We start from the raw sequence: 16685 nt of genomic DNA, 5'->3' as shown, positions 1-16685 counted from the left end.
GCCTGTTATGAGAACTAATTTGCTAATATAAGAAGAAAGACGAGGGTTGCTTTTATATAATGTTTTTCATGACCACAGGATGTCTCAAATTGCTTCACAGCTGATTAATTATTTTTGAAGTGTACTTTCACAGTTATAATAGGAAGCAGCAGCCCATTTGTGCACAGCAAGCTTCCACAGTGGAAATGAGCTAATACATGGAGTATACAGTGCAGAAGGAAGCCATTCGGCCCATCGAGTCTGCACCGACCCTCTTAAGCCTCACTTTCACCCTATCCCCATAACCCAATAACCCCTCCTAACCTTTTTGTCACTAAGGGCAATTTATCATGTCCAATCCACCTAACCTGCACGTCTTTGGACTGTGGGAGTAAACCAGAGCACCCGGGAGAAACCCATGCAGACATGGGGAAAATCCGCACAGTGACCCAGCGCGAAATCGAACCTGACGCTGTAAAGCCACAGTGCTAACCATGTGTGCTACCGTGCTGCCCACTGGGTAAGTGCACACATTACCTAATGACTGGGTAATCTGTTTTGGTGATATTGGCCAAGGCACCAAGAGAATTCACTTGCTCTTGGAGGATCATTGTCGGGGAGAGGGGCGAATCACAACTGCCAGTGTCTCGGTGTAATGTGTTATCAAAAAGCACCTCCCAACAGGGCTGTACTCCCTCAGTACTGCAGTGGCCGGAGAGCCTGGCTTTTGTGCCCACACCTCCAGAAGGCGAATTGACCCCAAGGTGGTGACTGAGCCATGGCTGATACTTTATGCAGTGGGCTGAACCCTGCTGGGGTGATCCAGATTCCGCCGACGGTTCGAGAGAGTGTGAGCTGCTGCTTTGACGCTTTTGCTACGTAATGGTTGGGCTGATATTTGCGTACATTATTGTCTTTGTTGGTGTTATCAGTTGTGTGTTGTGATGCAGAACCTTCCGTTCCCAGCGGGACATGTGCTGTCAGGTCGCTTAATTTATCTGCCATGGATTAACACAGCCTCAGTTATTGATACAGAGTCCAGAACGGAGCAGAAACACTTTTTTGTTTAATTGCTGAAAGCTCTGGTTATGACCCTCGATCCTTTTGATTGTTTGCTCTGGGACTGCCCAAGTAAATTTAGCGCCAAATAATTTGAGCTTCTGCTTCCTGCCCCATTCAACTCAACCCGCTGTCAAATTAGTTGCCGACGAAAAGGTGTCCCTTTACCATGGTCAAGCCCACTGGAAAGATTTCTTTGTCATAAACTCTTGTCGCATTGCCATGGCAACGCAGAGGGGCAGCGAGCCCATTTGGGAAAATACTTGTGGATCTTATCACCCTATCATTTGTCATTCGATAATTTTATGTTCGTAGTTACTGGGAAATCAATATGTTTCCTCAGAGACAGCTTGTTGGGAAGAGCTGGCATGGCTGAGGGAGACACTTTGCTCGGTCTTTGTGCTGCTGTGTTGGAGGGCCATTAACTTGTGGCAGAAAGAGAGCCTGAGCGAATCAGGACATACTGGCATTCAAACGCAGTCACACCTTGATTGTCCTCAGTTATATAATGCGAACGGTTGCAATATAGAATGAGCTTTTGATGCTCCTTCATTCTGAATGCTGGATACCAAAGGGCAACGTTCAGCGTATTTTAGAAACATCAAGAACCGATGGAGTGAAGTATATTTAGTGCTTCTCGGATTTCCATCCGTTGCCTGATGTGAATCTTCTCTCTCTGCTATTCACCCGCCATCCAGTGCTGTCTGCGTAAACCCACCCCCGCTCCCAGCAGCTCTCTCTCTCCTTGAGCGCTAAATGAAATGACAGGTTAAATCAAGAATCTGTTACCGCTCATTGCTTCCGACGTAAACTGGATCTTTTTTTCCCTCTAAACGGGAAAGTGACATTTTCCTTGTGTGCTTAGCAGTGGCTCTTGCGAGGACAGGGAAGATTAGCATATGAAATGAGACGGCCGTTCGACCTTTACTGCCCTTAAACCTGAGGTCAAACTGAAGTTCTTCAGGGATCACGGCCTTAATGCTCATTCTCAAGTGAGTAACATTGTTTGAATGGCTCACCCTTAAGTGTGTTGCTCTTTCCTTATTATACACACTTTCTGTTCTCATAAACACTCGCCCGCAGTCCCTCCAAAGGTTTACCTTTATATTTGCCGCAATTATTTTTTTGTTATATGGGTGTTGAGCGTCATGTTCCCTTTCGCAGTCTCTCGCAATTTACACTTTGCGAGATTGTTTTGATTTGTTTCTCACTGTTCAGTTTGCTCCCCTCCTCTCTCCTGAAGATGCCAGCTCTCGAGCCTTTGCTTTTACTCCGTACTCCTCTCAAGTGCCCATTCTTCATGTGTGGGCTTTGGTTGTGACTGTGAGCTGTTGTTTGTAGGTGTTATCACAGTCGAATCCAGTCTCATTCCTATGTTGCTGAATTGCCATTAGATCGAGCCCTGGCATCACCTCCACCTCCACACAGCTCAGGGGTGCTGAGACTTCTGGTGTCACCCAGATCCTGCCATCTCGGCACACTAACTGGCTTACACTCTGGGGCCTGGGGCCTGCGAGCCATTGTCGTTTAATAATAATAACCTTTATTCTCATAAGTAGGCTTACATTAACACTGCAATGAAGTTACTGTGAAAATCCCCTCATCGCCACATTCCGGCGCCTGTTCAGGTACACAGGGAGAATTCAGAATGTCCAAATGACGTAACAAGCATGTCTTTCGGGACTTGTGGGAGGAAACTGAAGCACCCGGAGGAAACCCACGCAGACACGAGGATAACATGCAGACTCCACACAGGCAGTGACCCATGCTGGGAATCGAACCTGGTTTAGTTAATCATTGACGATTCCAACTTCAGAAGATCAAGACCTCTGACCAAATTTTAGTTATAAGAGTGGGAGACTCATGATTATACAGCACCTTTCACAAACTCAGGACCTCCCAAAGTGATTTACAGCCTATTGGGTTCTTTGAAGCAATTACCGATGTGACGCAAGAAACATGGCAGTTATTCTTTTTTTGCACAGCAAGATTTTACAAACAGCAATGTCCAGTTAATCTATTTTAGTCATGTACCTGAGGGAGAAATATTGACCAGGACATTGGGGGCCTCTTCACAACTCAAACTGTACAGTAATCTTTTAGATTCACCAAAGTAGTTTAACATCCTGGGGGTTCCATTAACCAGAAACTGAACTGGACTAGCCACATAAATGCTACAAAAGCTAGGAATACTGCGACTTCCCAAAGCCTGTCCACCATCTTCAAGGCGCAAGGCAGGAGTGTTATGGAATATTCTTCACTTGCCTGGATGAGTGCAGCTCCAACAACACTCGAGAAGCTCAACACCAACAGCACGGTAGCACTGTGGCTTCCCGTTGGGTCACTGTCTGTGCAGAGTCTGCACGTTCTCCCCGTGTCTGCGTGGGTTTCTTCCGGGAGCTCCGGCTTCCTCCCACAGTCCAAAGATATGCAGGTTAGGTGGATTGACCATGATAAATTGTCCTTAGTGACCAAAAAGGTTAGGGGGTGGGGGGTTATTGGGTTACGGGGATAGGGTGGAAGTGAGGGCTTAAGTGGGTCAGTGCAGACTAGATGGGCCGAATGGCCTCCTTCTACACTGTATGTTCTATGTTCACCCCGGACAAAGCAACCCGCTTGATTGCTCCCCCTTCCACAAACATTCAATCGCTCCGCCACCAACGAACAGTGGCAGCCGTGTGCACCATCGACACCATCTACAAGATACACTTCAGTAACTCCCCAGGGTTCCTTAGGCAGCACCTTCCAAACCCATGACCATTAGCATCTAGAAGGAGAAGAGCAGCAGATACCTGGGAGCACCACCACCTGGAGGTTCTCCTCCAAGTCCCTCACCAACCTGACTTGGAAATACATCATCAAACCTTCACTGTCGCTGGGGTAACAGCCTGGAATTCCCTCCGTTATGGCACTGTGGGTGTACCTCCACTTCAGGGACTGCAAGAAGGCAGCTCACCGCCACCTTCTCAAGGGCAGTTAGCAATTGGCGCCTAGCTAGCGACACCCACATCCCGTAAATGAATTCTAACAAACCTCATCCGAATGACACCTCAAACAGTGCTGCTGTAAATTGTCAGTCTGAGTTCTGCGCTTAACATTCTGAAATAGGTCTTGAACCATGGGTGACAGGGTAGCACAGCGGTTAGCACTGTTGCTTCACAGCACCAGCGTCCAAGGTTCGATTCTTGCTTGGGTCACTGCCTGTGCAGAGTCGGCACGTTCTCCCCATGTCTGTGTGGGTTTCCCCCGGGTGCTCCTGTTACCTCCCACAAGTCCCAAAAGACGTTCTGTTAGGTGAATTGGACATTCTGAATTCTCCCTCCGTGTACCCGAACAGGCGCCGGAATGTGGCGACTAGGGGCTGTTCACAGTAACTTCATTGCAGTATGAATGTGAGCCTACTTGTGACAATAATAAAGATTATTATTATTACCTGTGATTTTCTGAGAGCTCCTCGCTGCTTGTTCCCACTCATTCTTTCATGAGGCTGAGGGGATGTTACTCTTGAGCCTCAAACTCAAGTAGCTCTGAGCCAGCCATTGTGAGATGCATCCCAATGGCCTCTGCCTCTCTCGCTTTCCCTATTTAATACTTAATACCAAAAACAAATGCAAATGAGTGAGATTGGCAGAGAAGTTCAGGCAAGGAACTCCAGAGTTTAGAAGTCGTGGTTGTAGAGAGCACAGCCGTTAATGGTACCCTCCAGCATAGGTTTGCGGAGGGTAGAAAATAGGAGGCTATACCAAGAGTATGTTGGAATATTCGAGTCTAGAGGTAGCAGTGGCTAGATGAGGGTTACACCAACCAATGAGCTGAGGTGGCTGATGGTGGACGTAGGTGGTATTGGGTATGGCTTGGTTATATGGTCGAAAGGTCACCTTCCATTACTGTCAAGTATGACAGTCACTGTCTTGGTTAAACCCTTTACAGCGGAACATGTGGGCATCACTACAATATTTTTAACGTTAGAAACTTGCAAAAATGATGTCTATAAAGAGCTTTATTCCTTAATTGGATGGGCAGAGATTGGCGGGATTGGGACAGGAATCATATGAATCCAGGTGTATTTAAAGTTAAGGTACTTTTACCAAAATCAATCGCTCACGTTAAAATCTTGGACTATTTCAATGAGGCGAGTTGTGAAATACGAGCTTCCTCAGCAATCCAGCAAAGTTTACCCAGTAGGCAGCATTGCCGCCGACACAAAGAAGAGTCCAGGTTCAGTCCCTGGTCTGTGCTGAGGTGCCTGATCTGATCTGGGGCAGGCAGTTCTCATTCTACACTATGCCTCACTCCAGCCTCCGCTGAAGGTGCGAGATACGTTTGGTGAGGAGAGGATCAGACCCGACTCTGAGCTCACTTTCCTGACCCTGTGGTTGGTTAACCTGCCGATGCTTACTCTTGAATAATTGCCATTCAGTATTTGGTGCCGGTAGATTCAAAATCCAGCAAGGAGTCGAGAAAGGAAAGCATGTCTACAGCAACTTTCATGACCTCCAGCCGATGCTTTCCAGTGCGGTCACTCTAGTGGAGGAAACACAGCAACTCATTCGTACACAACATCTGCCACAAGCAGCAATCTGATAGTCAGCAGATAATTTCTTTTTACTATTCCATAGAATCCATACAGTGCAGAAAGAGGCAATGTGGCCCATTGAGTCTGCACTGATCAGGGCAGCATGATGGTGCAGTGGTTAGCACTGCTGCCTCACGCGCCAAGGTCCCAGGTTCAATCCCGGCCCTGGATCACTGTCCGTGTGGAGTTTGCACAGTCTACCCACGTCTGCGTGAGTCTCACCCATACAATCCAAAGATGTGCTGGGTAGGTGGATTGGCCATGCTAAATTGCCCTGCATTGGAAAAAAAGAATTGGATACTCTAAATTTATTTTCAAAAAGAGTCTGTACCGACAATCTGAAAGAACACCCTATCTAGGCCCATTCCTGCCCTATCATGTAACTCCACCTAACCTGCACATTTTTTGGACACTAAGGGACAATTAATAATAATACTCTTTATTGTCACAAGTAGGCTTACATTAATGCTGCAATGAAGTGCGGCAGCAAGGTGGCGCAGTGGTTAGCACTGCTGCCTCACGGCGCTAAGGTCCCAGGTTCGATCCCGGCTCTGGGTCATTGTCCATGTGGAATTTACACATTCTCCCCGTGTTTGCTTGGGTTTCGCTCCTACAACCCAAAGATGTGCAGGGTAGGTGGATTGGCCAGGCTAAATTGCCCCTTAATTGGAAAGAAAGAATTGGGTATTCTAAATTTATTTTTAAAAAGCACTGCAATGAGGTTACTGTGAAAAGCCCCCAATCATCACATTCCGGTGCCTGTTCGGGTACACAGAGGGAGAATCAGAATGTCTAAATTACATAACAGCGAGTCTTTCGGGACTTGTGGGAGGAAACCAGAGCACCCGGAGGAAACCCACGCAGACAAGGGGAGAAAGTGCAGACTCCACACAGTCACCCAAGGCCGGAGTCGAATCTGGGTCCCTGAAGCTGCGATGCAGGAGTGCTAAGCACTGTGCCATCGTGCCGTCTTTTGCCAGCAGACCAGATATAACTTCTTTGAAATAGTGCAATGGAATCCTTTACATTCACCTCATAGAAAAGACAAGGCCTCAGTTTAACACCTCATCTGATAGAAAGAATTGCCAACGGCGCAATACTCCTTCAGTACTGCACTGCCAAGATTTCTGTGCTCAAGTCTCTGCAGTGGGAACACACTGACTCAAAAGAGAGTGCTACCACTGAGGCATGGCTGACACGCACAGAAGAGGGCACAAGATAAAAACCTTTGTGAGATGAAAAGAGATTTTTAAAGCTAGCTTTTCAATTCCACTGCTCACAGTGTATCTTCCACTTTGTCCTGGCCCTGTGTTTCACAGCAAGACAGCAGACTGACAGGAGACGTGAGTGAGTGAACTCTGCAGCTCAGACTGAATGGCTGGAACTTCCAAGTTCTGAGGGGGAAAGTAAAACTATGTGCTATTGCAATTTGGCTCTTGTACGTTTAAGTGGCGATCAATGTTTGAAGCAGCTACTTTCAACGTCTAGTCATAATCTCAGTGAGGAAGATTGCTGGTCAAACACACCTTAAATCAATACTGATGGAATTTGCTTATTGACAACATTCAAATAAATGAGGTGATTTTATTTCCAACACGGCATCTCAATTAGCTGCTTATTATTGTAACAAAGTAAAGTCGCCATAGTTCCAGATAACCATAAACTGCTTTCCCCTTTTGGGGGGGGGGGGGGGGGGGGGGGGGGGAGCTGACTGGTGGTGATTTAATCTGAGGGTCACCACACCTCAGGCGAAGGGTTGAGAAGGTCTTCATGAATAATCTCAGTCACTACGGGAATTGAACCCACGCTGTTGGCCCCACTCCCCGTCACAAACCAGCTGTCCAGCCAACTGAGCTAAACTGGCCCCTATTATTGTAATACCACTCAGTTATTAAAGGCAAGGTTAGGAGTGATATTTTCTCCATATTTCCTTGCAGATATAGACTTTGTATACTTGGATAAGGGTGGATCTTTAGGTCGCTGGTAGCATTTGGGGATGAGGTTAAGTCATCTTGTACGGGATAATATTGCAGTTCACTTTGGGAAATGGGTTTATGGTCTGTTCTTAACCAACCGTATATTTTGAACTTTCACACTTCCATTCAGTCTCTCTTTCCCTCCTCTGCCCGTTGTCCATCTCTCTGCTTCCTCGAGTGCTCACCATCTCTCTCTCTCTCTCAATACTCTATCTGGTTCCCCATCTCTCACTCTGCTCTCTTGTGCACCCAATCTCTTGCTCTGCTCTCTCGTGCTTCCCATCTTTCGCTTTGCTCTCTCATGCGCCCTATGTCTCTCTCTCTGCTCACTCGCTCTCCCCTTCACTCCCTCTCTGCTCCCTCTCTTGCTCCCCATTTTCGCTCAGCTCCCTTGTGCTTGCCATCTCTCTCTGCGCTCTTCTCCCCTTCTCTGTACTCTCTCATGCTCCCTATCTCTTGCACCGCTCTCACTCGCCCCATCTCCCTCTCTCTGCTCTCTCTATTATTCTCTTCTCTCTCTCACACACGCGTGCTCCACCTCGCTCTCTCTACTCTCTCACGCACCCCATCTATCTCTCTCTGCTCTCACGTGCTCCCCATCACTCACTCTCCACTCTTGTGCTCCCATCTCCCACTTTGCTCTCTCGTGCTCCCCATTTCTCTCTGCTCTCTAACTCTCCCCATCTCCGCTTCTATGCACTGTCTCATGCTCCCCATTTCTTGCACCGATATCTCACTCACCCCATTTCCCTCTCTGCTCTCTCTATTATTCTCTTCTCTCACATACACGTTCCATCTCGCTCTCTCTACTATCTCCCATGTTCCCCATCGCTCTCTCTCGTGCTCCCTATCTCTCACTCTGCTCTCATTGGCTCCCAATCTCTCGCTCTGCTCTCTCTCTCCCCATCTCTCGCTCTGCTCTCTTATGCTCCCCATCTCTCTCTCTGCTCTCTTATGCTCCCCATCTCTCTCTCTGCTCTCTTGTGCAACCATCTCTCTCTCTCTTTCTCTACTCTCTCATGCTTGCCCTCTCCCTCTCCGCTGTCTCACACTCCCTATCTCTCTCGCTGCTCTCTTCATGCTCTCCATCTCTGTCTCTGCTCTCACCTGCTCTCCATCTCTCTTCGCTTGCTTGCATTCCCCATCAGTCTCTCTACTTTCTCTCTCTGCTCTCTCTTGTGCTCCCCACCACCTGTTCAGCTCTCTTTTACTGTCCTTCCCATTCTCACAATCCGCATCTCTCATTCTGCTCTCTCGAGCTCCCCATCTCTCACTCTGCTCTCTTTTACCCTCCTTCCCATTCTCTGCTTTCTTGTGCTTCCCATCTCCCTCTCTACTCTCTCTTCTCGCCCTCTCTGCTTTCCCGTACTCCATATTTCCCACTCTGCTCTCTCGCGCTCCCATCCCTCCCTCTGCTCTCTCACGCTCCCCACCCCCCTCTCTGACCCTCAAGCTCCCCATCCCTCTCTCTCTCTCTCTCTGCTCTCTCACGCACCCCATCCCCCTCTGCTCTCTCGCACTCCCCATCCCCCTCTCTGCCCTCAAGCTCCCCATCCCCCTCTCTGCCCTCAAGCTCCCCATCCCCCTCTCTGCCCTCAAGCTCCCCATCCCCCTCTCTGCCCTCAAGCTCCCCATCCCCCTCTCTGCCCTCAAGCTCCCCATCTCTCTCTCTCTCTCTCTGCTCTCTCGCACTCCCCATCCCCCTCTCTGCCCTCAAGCTCCCCATCCCCCTCTCTGCCCTCAAGCTCCCCATCTCTCTCTCTGCCCTCAAGCTCTCCATCCCCCTCTCTGCCCTCAAGCTCCACATCTCTCTCTCTCTCTCTGCTCTCTCACGCACCCCATCCCCCTCTCTGCCCTCAAGCTCCCCATCCCCCTCTGCCCTCAAGCTCCCCATCCCCCTCTCTGCCCTCAAGCTCCCCATCACCCTCTCTGCCCTCTCGCGCTCCCCACCCACCTCTCTGCCCCCTCACACTCCCCATCTCTCTCTCTGCCCTCAAGCTCCCCATCCCCCTCTGCCCTCTCACACTCCCCACCCCTCTCTGCCCTCAAGTTCCCCATCCCCCTCTCTGCCGTCTCACACTTCCCATCCCCCTCTCTGCCCTCAAGCTCCCCATCCCCCTCTCTGCCCTCAAGCTCCCCATCTCTCTCTCTGCCCTCAAGCTCCCCATCCCCCTCTCTGCCCTCAAGCTCCCCATCTCTCTCACTGCCCTCAAGCTCCCCATCTCTCTCTCTGCCCTCAAGCTCCCCATCCCCCTCTCTGCCCTCAAGCTCCCCATCTCTTTCTCTGCCCTCAAGCTCCCCATCCCCCTCTCTGCCCTCAAGCTCCCCATCTCTCTCTCTCTCTGCTCTCTCTGCTCTCTCATGCTCCCCATCTCATTCTCTGCTGTCCCACCCCATCTCTCACTCCTCTCTCATGCTCCCCAACTCTTCCACTGCTCTCCAGTGCTCCCTATCTCCCTCTCTGCTCTCTTCTCTCCCCAACTTTTATTTTGCTTTCTTGTGCTTCCCATCTCTTGTGCTCCCCATCTCCCTCTCTGTTCTCTCTCCCCATCGCTTACTCTACTCTCTCGTGCACCCCATCTCCCTCTCTGCTCTCTCTCCCTCCCGACTCATACTCTGCTCTCTATCGTGCTCCCCATCTGCCTCTCTGCTCTCTCTCTCTCCCCCCGACTCATAGCCTGCTCTCTATCGTGCTCACCATCTGCCTCTCTGCTCTCTCTCTCCCCCCCCGACTCATACTCTGCTCTCTATCGTGCTCCCCATCTGCCTCTCTGCTCTCTCTCTCTCCCCCCGACTCATAGTCTGCTCTCTATTGTGCTCCCCATCTCCCTCTCTGCTCTCTCTCTCCCCCCCCGACTCATACTCTGCTCTCTATCGTGCTCCCCATCTGCCTCTCTGCTCTCTCTCTCCCCCCCCCCGACTCATACTCTGCTCTCTCGTGCTCCATATCTGCCTCTCTGCTCTCTCTTGCGCTCCCCATCTCTCACTCTGCTCTCTTGTCCACCCAATCTCTCGCTCTGCACTTTCTTCTGCTCCCCATCTCTTGCTCTGCTCGTTCGTGCTCTCCAACTTTCGCTCTGCTCTCTCATGCTCCACATCTCTCTCTCTCTGCTCACGTGCTCTCCCCATCACTCTTTCTCTGCTCCCTCTCGTGCTCCCCATTTACGCTCTGCTCTCTCGTGCTCCCATTTCTCTCTGCACTCTCACTCCCCATCTACCCTTCTCTGCACTCTCTCATGCTCCCCATCTGTCACACCACACTCTCATGCGTCCCATCTCCCTCCCTCTGCTATCTCTATTATTTCCTTCTCTCTCATATATGCTCCACCTCACTCTCTCTACTCCCTCGCACGCTTCCCATCTCTTGCACTGCTCCCCTTTGTTCCCCATCTCTCGCTCTGCTCTCTCCATCTCTCGCTCTGCTCTCTCTCCATCTCTCGCTCTGCTCTCTCTCCCCATCTCACGCTCTGCTCTCTCTCCCCATCTCTCTCTCTGCTCTCTCTCCCCATCTCTCTCTCTGCTCTCTCTCCCCATCTCTCGCTCTGCTCTCTCCCCATCTCTCTCTCTGCTCTCTCGTGCTCCCCATCTCTCTCTCTCTGCTCTCTCCCCATCTCTCTCTCTGCTCTCTCTCCCCATCTCTCTCTCTGCTCTCCCCATCTCTCACTCTGCTCTCTCCATCTCTCTCTCCCCATCTCTCTCTCTGCTCTCTCCATCTCTCTCTGCTCGCTCCCCATCTCTCGCTCGGCTCTCTCTCCATCTCTCGCTCTGCTCTCTCTCCCCATCTCTCACTCTGCTCTCTCTCCCCATCTCTCTCTCTGCTCTCTCTCCCCATCTCTCGCTCTGCTCTCTCATGCTCCCTATCTCTCGCTCTGCTCTCTCGCTCTCCCTATCTCTCGCTCTGCTCTCTCATGATCTTCATCTCTCGTTAACTCATTTTGCATCAAAAGGTCCCAAATCTGTACTTCCCCCCTCATCCAGGCAGTGCTGGAATAGTTGATCTCAACTACAGTCGAGCTAGGAGCCAGAGCAGAACATCAATTAAAATTTACGCTCCTGGACACTATGCAGTGCCTCTCAATAAAAGTCTTTATGTGGAATTTACTGCGATGATTTCCGCCTATCCAGCCTCACACCTCCACAGTGCATACGTTTTGTTCTATTCCATAGAGGCAGGTGGTGATAGATTCGGAGCCAATCTTTACACACTTTCATAAGCTTTTAATTAAGGCGATACACATTACAAACGTAACAACCACAGTTGCAGACTGTATCTATTTACAGGAGTACAAGTGAATCCCCAGCTCGCCACCTGCATACAATTAACACTGGGTAAACCGAAGAAGAGAGCGTCAATCTCAGAAAGTGATTCCGAGTTCCAAAGCCACCCGAAAGGATTCACTGGCTCCAGAGGAAAGCAGCTCTGCCAATACTCAGTAATGTTACACTCGAATTCACACATTTCTGACTTGGCTAAGTGTGTTACCACCTGAATTAAGCAGCGTAACAGGCATAGGAACATAGGGCAGGATTTTACCTTGCCCCACCAGCGGGTTTGCAGGTGAACAAAGCCAATTAGGTTCCTCAGATGGCCTTCCCACTGGCCTCGGCTGACCCACTCGTTCACAAATTGAGGCCCTTAAGCGGCCAATTAATGAACACTTATGGGCCGTCTCCCACCCAGTCTCAATTTTGAGGAAGTGCTCAGCAGCCAGGGGGAAGCTCAGAAAGTGACGCTGCTCCAGTCTCAGGTTGGAAGGGCGCTGAGGGGCATCTCCATCAACAGAGCCTCCTTTCAACATCAGGAACCTGCACACACTCCTACAAGGTCTCTCCTTGGGTGCTCCCTCTGTCCTGGCATCTCCATCAACACCTCTCTGCACTCTGTATCCCCCCCTCCCCACCATGTCGGATGACACCGTTGGTGACGTTGGCTGCTCAGTGCTGTTGCCTTTAGATATTTTGCTGCTGTCGCAGGTGCGACTGTCCCTCACAAATGGTGCCAACAGAACTCTTCACCATCCTCGAAGAGGTGAGGATTTGAATTGACTTGCTTCAATCTCAGCCCAATATTAATCCAGCTGATCTAGCCAGAAGAAGGAACCAAAACTGGGCCATCCACCACCACCATCTCCACACTCCCCCACCCTCAGTCTGACAATGTTAGGGCATTCAGAGTGAAACATATATTCCCTTCCGTGGGATTGACACCTTTAGTTTTGGAGATCATAGAATTTACAGTGCAGGAGGAGGAGGCCATTCAGTCCATCGGGTCTGCACTGGTCCTTGGAAAGAGCACCCCACTTAAGCCCACGCCTTCACCCTATCCCCGTAACTCGGTCAACCCACCTAAACTTTTGAACACTAAGGGGCAATTTAGCATGGCTAATCCACCTAACCTAATATCTTTGGACTGTGGGAGGTAACCGGAGCACCCGGAACAAACACTCACAGACACCGGGAGAAAGTACAAACTCCACACAGTCACCCGAGGCCGGAATCGAACACGGGACCCTGGAGCTGTGAGATGAACGCATAGCAGCAAATAAATTGGCAAAGCTTTTGCAGCGTCCATTTGCTATGTAAGGAGTTGCATTCCCATTTAAGTTTAAATGAAACCTGATGCAGCATTGAACTAATAATTTCAGCGGCGCACAGGCAGGATTTCCCTGGGCATATGGATGCCTCCTTCGTGGGCTGAGGCCTAATGCTTTGGCCCAGTTTGCAAGCAGTTAACATTGATCTCATCCACAGGTAGCAGCAGGCTGCGTGCCCATGTCATCTGAGCTGGAATCGCGGAGTTGCAAAGTTAAAAGCTGCCCTTCGAGTCGAGCATGTGTTTTCCGGCTTAAAGCCCCAAACTGCTTTGAGTGCCACCCCAGGAATCTTGCATCCGACCTCAGCTGGCTCCGTGGATTGACTGCTGTACGACAGGAGGCTGTCGAATGGCATCACCGCCACTAATAACTAATTAAGTTGAGAAACGAGGATCTGTCAGGGGGTCTCGGATGTAGGTCCATTATTACCCAGCGTCCTCGTTGTGTCGCAGAAAATTCATTGTGTTGGCAATAAGCGGAATTGTTTTTAGCATGGGCTTTTGCAAGGAGCAGCATTAAGAAATTGCATACCATGGCAACCATAACATCCAGTCCCAGTATGTCTATCAGTTTTGTTGACATGCTGATTTGGCATGCAAAAAAAAAGTCAGCTGCACACGTCAGGTGTTGCTCACGATTCATTCATTTTGACACTTCTGAAAATTGACGGGCTTTTCCCATATAGAGGGAGGGAGGGGGGGTTATTTTGTTCGAAGGTTGTCTTAATCCTTTGTCTGCAAGCATTGTATACTGTGCAGATTAGTGCAGTTCTCCCGAGCCTGAAAATTACCCTGTTTAATTATTGCGCCAACGTGGATAGCATACAGTCGCATCATTTTGCTTGCTGTTTGTATTTTGGTTGATGGCGAGAATGCCAGTCAGAACATAGGGGATGATTTAGAGCCGTTATTTGTGGGGAGAGGGACTTGACATAAATTAAATATTGATACGTTGTTGCACACTGCTCTTTTATAGACTGCTGTAAGAGAAAATAAAAAGACAGGGGAGTTGTTCCATTTGTTTGGGATCTACCTGTGGCTATGTTGTACAATTGACGAAAATAGATTTGCATCATCTGACTATGTGCAGCTTCACTTGTAAAGCACAGGCTGCTGAGTGACCACAGCATTTAGTGTTACGTCGAAGAAAAGTACCCCCCCTCACAACCCCCAGCTTGCCAAATTACAGTTAATCACCTTTATCTTCACTGGTGTCCCGTTCCCCTATTTAAAAATTGTCTCGAAATCCCCTCACACCCTCGTCCTGCTCTGCATCTACAAAGACCTGTAATCCTATAACCTCCCCATGGAACACTCAGTTTCTTTGAGTGTAAGCTATTTAACTTCCCAACCATCCCCAAATTGATTTTGTCCTTTTGTTCCCAGTGATGCCTTCGGCCCTACTTTCTCCACGGATCTTTTCCCCGGCTTTTTCTGCAGCTCTTCAGTCAAGCTTTCTGCCTCGTCGCTTAACCAAGGGGGCACAGCCACACAGTGGTTAGCACTGTTGCTTCACGGCGCCAGGGACCCGGGTTCGATTCCCGACTCGGGTCACTGTCTGTGTGGAGTCTGCACGTTCCCCCCGTGTCTGCGTGGGTTTCCTCCGGATGCTCCGGTTTCCTCCTGCAAGTCCCGAAAGACGTGCTATCAGGTGAATTGGACATTCTATATTCTCCCTCTGTGTACCCGAACAGGCGGCGGAGTGTGACAACGCGGGGATTTTCACAGTAACTTCATTGCAGCGTTAATGTAAGCCTACTTGTGACATTAATAAATATTATTATTATTAGAACCTGCTCTCTTGCTGTGGCTCAGCTTCCAGGCCCAACACCTATCTGTGCTGTGCCTTTGGAAATTAAAAGTGAAGCTGGTGTCTATTCCGCAACACAGCAGTTGTACAGACATGACAATATGGGTCGACAAGTTTGAAACCATTGTTTGCACATTTTTGTTGTGGATATTAATCTAGAATCTGAGAGTATTGGTGTTTGGAAGCTTGTGCAAATTGCCTCCAGAGTATTTCCAATAACAATCGGGTATGGTTTTGTTCAAGTGGGAAATCCAGAATGAGCCAAGAGAGAGAGCTGGCTAAAACAAGAGGGCACTAAGGAAGGTCAAAGGTTGTGCTCGGGGAGGGACGAAAGGTTGAAAACCAGTCTTTGCGCTGGGACGAGTGACCTCTGTTCGCTGACCCGATCCCTCAGTGTTTTCTCCCAGCCACATCTCTGCTATACATGAGAATGGCGCCATATAATAACCATTTGCAAGAAATCAAGCCTCTTTGAACCCCTACCGTTCTATATGCAGCATCACATGCCGGCTTGCAAAACTGGCGAGACCCACATCAGACTTTCAGCACACATCTGTTTAACCTCAAAAGCTGGGGATGGTTCATCTTTCGACGACTTTGGCGTGCAGACAGAAGCAACTTTTTTTAAAAAAAATCCGCGTGCACGGCGGATAATCACACAATGACTTGATTCCAGAATGTATTTAAAACATGACAAGTGACTCGCCGTGGGATAAATGCAATATCACACAACTGATAGTGCGTTACTGATGTGCATTTATTCATGCACAACGTGATCGTAACTCACTCATGGTGCAATGGGTCTGGCGCAAACACACCATCGCGAAACTTTGCACAGGCGCTGGGCTATGTTTCACTGAAACAGAAGATTCATGTTCTTTCAATCCAAAGTAGCTCAATGGCATGAAGGGGAAATCAGCAAGCTCCCAGATGAAAAGAAGGTCAAATATAGAATAAAATCCCTACAGTGTAGAAGGCAGCCATTCGGCCCATCGACTCTGCACCAACCCTACAAAACCCTACGTGGGCCTTGGCCCACGTCCCCACCACATCCCTGTAACCCAGTAACCCCATCCAACCTTTTGGACACAAAGGGACAATTTGTCAAGGCTAATCCACCTTGTCTGTACATCTTTGGACTGTGGGAGGAATCTGGAGCACCCGGAGGAAACCCACACAAACACTGGGAGAGCGTACAAACTCTACAGTCACCCAAGGCTGGAATTGAACCCGGGTTGCTGCCGCTGTGAGGCAGCAATGCCAACCAATGTGCCACTGTTCCGCCCCGGACTGGAATTTCATAGGCTTGTGTGTTTAAAAAGAAATATATGATAGAATCCCGACAATGCAGAAGGAGGCCATTCAGCCCATCGAGTTTACACCAACCCTCCGAAAGAGCACCCAACCAGGCCCACTCCCTCATCCTATCCTCGTAACCCCACCTTAACTTTGGACAGTAAGGTGCAATTTAGGAGGCTGCACAACATGTATCTGGGTAATCCGTATTCTGTAAACTCAGAGGATACGCATGAGCTGGAACATATTGCCAAGAGGGCTGGCAAAGGCCAGGGCATGACTCATTTAAGAATGTAAGACTCATGGAATGAGATGACCGGTATTCTGCGAGGGCGACATCCAGTGGGATAAATCGTTTTCATCATCTCTAACTACCCTTTTATTTAAATGCAAGGG

General features: G+C 49.4%; 1 protein-coding gene across 2 annotated transcripts in view; it reads left to right on the top strand.

Annotated features, from left to right (window-relative positions):
- The window catches only part of pdzrn4 (PDZ domain containing ring finger 4), a 578179-nt gene that overhangs the window by 347244 nt on the left and 214250 nt on the right, over nt 1-16685 (top strand). The window lies entirely within an intron of this gene.

The sequence above is a fragment of the Scyliorhinus canicula genome, chromosome 20, assembly GCF_902713615.1.
Source record: "Scyliorhinus canicula chromosome 20, sScyCan1.1, whole genome shotgun sequence".
NCBI lineage: Eukaryota > Metazoa > Chordata > Chondrichthyes > Carcharhiniformes > Scyliorhinidae > Scyliorhinus > Scyliorhinus canicula.
The sequence above is the reverse complement of the archived record's forward strand: the minus strand, read 5'-3'. Positions and strand labels throughout refer to the sequence as shown.